The sequence below is a fragment of the Perognathus longimembris genome, chromosome 23 (assembly GCF_023159225.1).
Source record: "Perognathus longimembris pacificus isolate PPM17 chromosome 23, ASM2315922v1, whole genome shotgun sequence".
In the NCBI taxonomy this organism is placed as follows: domain Eukaryota; kingdom Metazoa; phylum Chordata; class Mammalia; order Rodentia; family Heteromyidae; genus Perognathus; species Perognathus longimembris.
In genome coordinates this window covers 14,069,465-14,075,464 of record NC_063183.1, presented here as the reverse complement: position 1 = coordinate 14,075,464, position 6,000 = coordinate 14,069,465, and the positions used below count along the sequence as shown (strand labels likewise).

General features: G+C 44.1%; 1 protein-coding gene across 1 annotated transcript in view; it reads left to right on the top strand.

The window, feature by feature from the left end:
* The first annotated feature begins 639 nt into the window (after nucleotides 1–639).
* Nucleotides 640–6,000, top strand: part of Rbfox1 (RNA binding fox-1 homolog 1) — a 929,373-nt gene continuing 924,012 nt past the window's right edge. The window contains exon 1 of the mRNA XM_048332268.1: nucleotides 640–701. The gene's annotated coding sequence lies outside the window, so the exon portion shown is untranslated. The remainder of the gene's footprint in view (nucleotides 702–6,000) is intronic.

Below are 6,000 nucleotides of genomic sequence, written 5' to 3'. Positions count from 1 at the left end.
TCAATTCTGAGCACTGGAAAAAAGAATATTAACAAACAACAACAAACCAACTTAAAAAAATGACTTCAGTTTCTGTGACTGGTAGTAGATGTCTTCAGTGTTTTAGATGAGACTCTTAAACATTAAGTGACTGGATCATGGCCACCAACTCTAGTAGGTAATAGATTCAAGGGATGCTGGAAAGACAGGCAGAGGGGGAAATGTATGGATGGATAGATGATGGGCAGATGGATAGATGGATAAGTTGAGTAATAATGGATAGATAGATAATTAGAAAGCTGACTGGCTAGCTGGATAGATGGTTAGAGGGATGGATGGATGCATGGATGGGTACATGGATGATTGGAAGCATAGAAGGATGGATGAATAGATGGATGACTGAGGGGATGGATGTGGGAACAGAGGAGATGGTCACGCCTTCCTTGTTGGGCTGTGAGTGAATTGGATGAAAATGTATTGAGGAACTTTTTATCGTAATCTTATTTTCATCATGCTCAACAGGATTGTTGTTGTTGAACCCACAGCACATTTGGGATCTGTTTTAGAGGTTCGCTGATATTACCGTACCAAACCAAGCGCTGGCACAATGTGAACAGACTGACCTTGAAACTCACGCCCTCCCCTCTCTTCTCCCTCAGGAACCTGCTCAAAGAACTCATGCAAGTGGAACTCGTGGCTCTCTTGACTGGACTCAGAACTCAGTAAGTGGATCCTTTGGGATCAATCATTACATAGAGACATCCCTCTTTCTGACCATGTTCTCTGAGCCAAGCTCTCTCCTGTAAGTCTGAAATTCCCACAGACACATTGCTGTCCGCCTATCTCTTTTGTCTTGTTTTGCACCATCTTGTCAGATTTGAAGAGAGGAAAAGAGCTTGTGAGGCAGAACTACCTCTCCAGCCCACCTCTCATGCCTCCCTTCATTCTGGAACCTGTGTGTCGATTGTGTGGACCCCCATAATGGGGCTCGCACGAAATGGGTTGTGTTTTCCTCCTGTTCCCCACCATCTTCTCATTAGGAAGATGTTGCATCTCCTTTGCAAAGCAGAAAGAAAACCCAGCAGACATGGGGTTCCTAGTGAAATGGCACCACTGGGAATTTTCCTTTCTTTCATTAAAAAAAACAACTATTTAAGACTGCATAACCCCAAAGTCATTTGAGAATGATTCATGTTGTATCTTTGAAAGACAGAATCTGCAACAATTATATAAAAATAAATACAAAAGAAAGAATTCTCTGCTTTAAGACACCAGTGTGGAATATCATTTGTGGGATTTTCTTTTGGTTGTTTTTGTTTTGTTTTGCCAGTAAGCATTTTCCCACTGGGTGTCTTTTCCCTCATATACAAGGACTTTACTTTGGGTGGAGACAGCAGTATTTTGTCTGATTGCCCCCATTTTTTTTGTATGCAGTATCAGTACACTAGCATTGGTTTTCTTCTCAGATGGATCTACCTCAGAGCAACCTGTGCTTATGAATAAACGTGTAATCATTTAACAGATATCGAAATCTAAACAGTCACTCAAGGAAGTTTTATTTTTTTTGAGATGTAGCTCATCTGCTGGGTTTCAGAACTGCTTTGCTTGTTCTTCTGAGAGGGACGGAGGAGTTTCATTTGCTTCATCAAATACCATTCTGTATCAGGAAGGAGCAGGTTGAGTCAAAGGCCAGGAAGAAGCTGATCAAAGGGAATTCTTTGCCCTCAGTTGGCATTGCAGAGCTGTCCTTATTGTGAGGAATTTGCATATGCAAGTGCAGAGGAGGAAGGGGAGGGGTGAGGAGGCAGAGAGAGGGAAAGGAATGGAGAGTTTACTGTTTCTTACTCTGTCACCCTGATCAGCTAAAGCCTGTATTACACCGGAGACTTGGGCTTTTATTCTTAATCATAAAGGAAATTCATACCTGCCACATTTATCTTTTCCTTGCCTTTGATGTTTAGGACACAACATTTCCTAAAAATAGACAGGTTTTGTAAGTAAAAATAAGATTGGGGGTGGCATGAAGTCTGTCCAGATCTATTGGGTATAAAGTTAAATATGCTCATGACTTTGTTTTCTTCAGCTTAAAGCAGCATCTTTCTCTTGGATACCTTTGAGCTATTGGGACAGTCAGTAGAAAGACAGATGAAGAAGAGTTCAAGGATCAATCGGATTTCAGATTTCATAGGCTCTTCATAGCACAAAAACGGCTGCTTCTTATGAAAGAGGCTTGTGTTCCAGCCTGGCACCGGGGCCTTAGCTTCTAACTGAGAGAAAGCTCTGGTCCCCAAGATAATTAGTGCACTGTTGTCAGGGAGCTCATGTTAATTTGTCTATCGACACGGTATTTTATATCTACAAACTGCAGTCGAGGAAAAAGAAAAGTTCTAATTTGCTGCTCCAAACCAGAAAGTTGATGTGTGTGTGTGTGTGTGTGTGTGTGTGTGTGTGTGTGTGTGTGTGTATTAATTTGAAAAAGGAAGACGTGAAAATATGTCTCATTGGGGAGATGGAAGAGTGTCACTCTGGCAAGTTTCTGTGTTTTCCTGGTGACTGCAGCTAGTCTGGTACGTGGAGCTTCGGTCTACTTCTGGGTCAGGAGGTTACTCATTCACTTTCTGTAGAAGGATTGAGTTCCGGGACTTTGCCCAGTTACCAAGTGGGCAGGAGACCTGGCATCTGAGCTGGCAGTGTACCTGGGCTCTGTACACTTTGGGGGATGCACAGCTGGTTATGTGACCACTGTACTCTCTTGCAGGCATCACCAGGAGCAATGACTTGGCAGTTAGAATTGGCTCATGTTTTGATAATTGGGCCTGAACTGCTGTTAAGGGTGTCTAACCTTGATCTGAGGCAGGGTTTTAATATCCTGGCTGGCTCCAGAAAAAGAAAAAAAACAAAAAACACTTCATTTCCTGCTTCCAAGTTTGGTTATCTTTTATTATGTGATTTCCCCAGAATGCTCCTTTGGTGTTGGATAACAGATTGGCGATGATGGGATATGGATAGTTCACTGGTTGTAAACCAGATATGTGAATGTGTTCTGGCTCCCCGTGGCCCTCAGTGATCTCTGTGTGTGAAAGAACAATCCAGAAAGCTCCTGTCAGCGAGTTCACTGGTTGAACTTCATGCTTGAAGCAATTTTCTACCATGTGTAGCTTCCTGGATGGGCCCCTGTGGGGTTAGGCCTTCATGATGTACTGTGTTGCAATTATAAGTAATTAGTGAACTGGGAGAAGTTATTTTAAGGTTTGCCTCTCTCTTTAGTCCATGAGTATCCAATAGGCACTTTGTGATGAGAGAAATATTCCATATTATATTATCTGACAGTTTATTGGGATATATATAAATTGGCATATATAAATACACATTTATATACATATATACACATACGTATATATATTTATTTTATATATAATATATTTTAATATATAGTATGTATTATTTTATTTATAATTTATTGAGGGTATGAAGGACAAATAGCTGGCATATATACAAAGATATGTGTATATATACATGCATGTATATATACATATGTACGTATATACATATGTGATGTATATACGTATCTGTGATGTTGGGATGGAAGAAGATAAGAAAAGAAGTTAGAAGGAGGATTTGAAGGATGACTGTTGGTGGGTAGGGAATAAAGACACTTTGAGTCCACTCCTGCCCCAGTGCACCTTATTTCTCCTCTTCCGCACTCCCTGGTTCCCTCACTCCTTCAGAGAGTGGTGTTGTTGATGCTGGCTAGATGCCGGGGATTTCACAGTGAACTGGCACAAAGGGGGTGATGATAAAACCGTAAGGTGGAAGAGTAAAGCAAATGGAAGAATCCAAATTGTAATAACTGCCAGTTACCAAGACTCAGATGAGAGATGTTAGGGTTTCAAACTAGAAGCTTCCCTGGGATCTCCTGTGTTTGATGCATTGGTTCTCAATGCTGAGGTGTTCAGAAGTGAGCCTTTGCTGGGAAGTGCTTGGATTTCAAGGGCTCTGACTCTGTGTATGGATTAAGCCACTGGTGGGAGGTGGCAGGACCAGTTGAAGGAGCTGGGTCCTTGGAGAGCTGTCCTGGGGGCGGGGGGCAGCATCTTCCTCTACCTTTCGCTCTGCTTTCCAGCTGCCATGAGCTGAGCAGCTTTGCTGTGCCACACCCTCCTTCCACAGTTCTCTCTTCTGTTCTGGATGCAGACGTAGTCCTCTGCAATCGAGAAACCTCCCTCTTTCCTCAGGTGGTCACAGTGGCAGAAAACGGAGTCCCACAGTGAAGATTTGGGTAGCTCCATCTCAGATGTAAGCCAGCACCCAGGACTCTTCCTGATGCCTGCACATTTTCTCCTTCCTCCATCCCAGTCCAGGTTTTCTCCTTTCCAAGATGGCTGGCCTTCTCAAAGGGCATCCTCACTCTTCCCACAGAACATGTCCCTCCCAGGGCTGTCCCCTCCCTCTTCCCCCCCCCCCCCCCCCCGCAAGGACCATTTGCTCTCCACAGAGACCATCTCTCCCCATCAAGTCCACGAACCTGCACTCAGCACGGTGAAGGCAGCTGTTAATGCATTAATAACAGAAACACCGGGGCCCAGGACCTACCTGAGTCATTACATACTAATCATAGGAGGCAATTCCAAGCAGATTGACTGGTGACCAGCCTCCTCCCAGGCGTCCAGGCACTAGGACACTTGGCTGCCTCTATAACCCCAGAACAGATGGCCAGAGAGCACTGTTGCTCACCACAGCCGGTGCAGGTCTGGCTTGGGAAGGCGACCCTTCCATGTCTTGCATGCAAAATTGGGTTCTTTCACCCAGGGGCTGTGCCCCAACTGCCTGTCTTTTATTTTCAGAGCAGAATCCAAGCTCTCACTGACCTTCTTTGTGTTCACTTTGAACTTCACACACACACACACACACACACACACACACACACACACACACACACACACACACCACTCGAGATATTGAGGAAATGAGATGCCGGGCTCCACTCCCCAGCAACTTCTTTGTATCTTTGCCCCGCAACCCTCCATTTTTCTCTGAAAAAAGCTCTGCCAAGATGTGTGGCCCAAAGCTGTGGCCATTACCACTTTGTGATTTCATGTTATGATTTTTGAGTTTGAGTAAGTTTTGGTTTGCCTACTTTTCTCTATTAATTCTTGTAATGCTAATGGTAAAGAATGCACATGAAGCAATCAAGGTAACAACTCCACTTAGGTGTCTCTAGGAGATACTGTCCTGTGCTCTGATTCAGGGCCACCAGTCTTAAGTACATAGGATTCACCTAAGACTTCATTTCTTAGAATGACTTCCTGATCATAAATACCTCTGAGGAAAACTATTCCGTCATGTTAGTCAGACTTTGTATCACTGATCCAAAAACACCTAATGGCAAGGACATAGAAGAGTTTCAGAGGTTTTCCACTATTGTGGGTGGGGAGAATGGACCTGGAGGGGAAATGCCTGGACCACCAGCCTCTGTGTCTCTCTTCCTCTTTCCCATCATGGTTCTCAGGTTTGTGGATGGTGGCTGTGCACATTTGGGGCGAGGCCTTCCCCCTTGTTAGTCCTGTGTAGAGACACCCAGAGGTGCTCTCTGCTGATCTCCTAGACTCAGTCAGTCAGTGTGATCAAGTTGGCTGTCAGCACCACCACCTTGATGCCAGGGGAAGGATGTGAGCATGTGTATGACTTGGAATGCATCTTAGTTGCTCATTTCTGCATGGACGGTGCCCCTGTATCCTCAGTTCAGTGCTGTTTGGGCTTTCTCTACCCTCACCTACCCATTGTGCATTTTGGCTACAGTAAGGATCAAGATTATCTTTAAGAGGAATGTGACCAACTCCTTGGTCTAGAAATTGTCAATCAGAGATGAATTTCACCTTCAAGGAATTCACAGAAGAGACAGGGAAGCCAGAGAAGTAACCTACTACTCTGTGACATAACCTTGTTTCAGGAAGGAAGAAGCTTCTGGAATTCGTGGATTTTGAGAACCCACGATTTCCATGTCAAGCTCCTTTCCCTTTA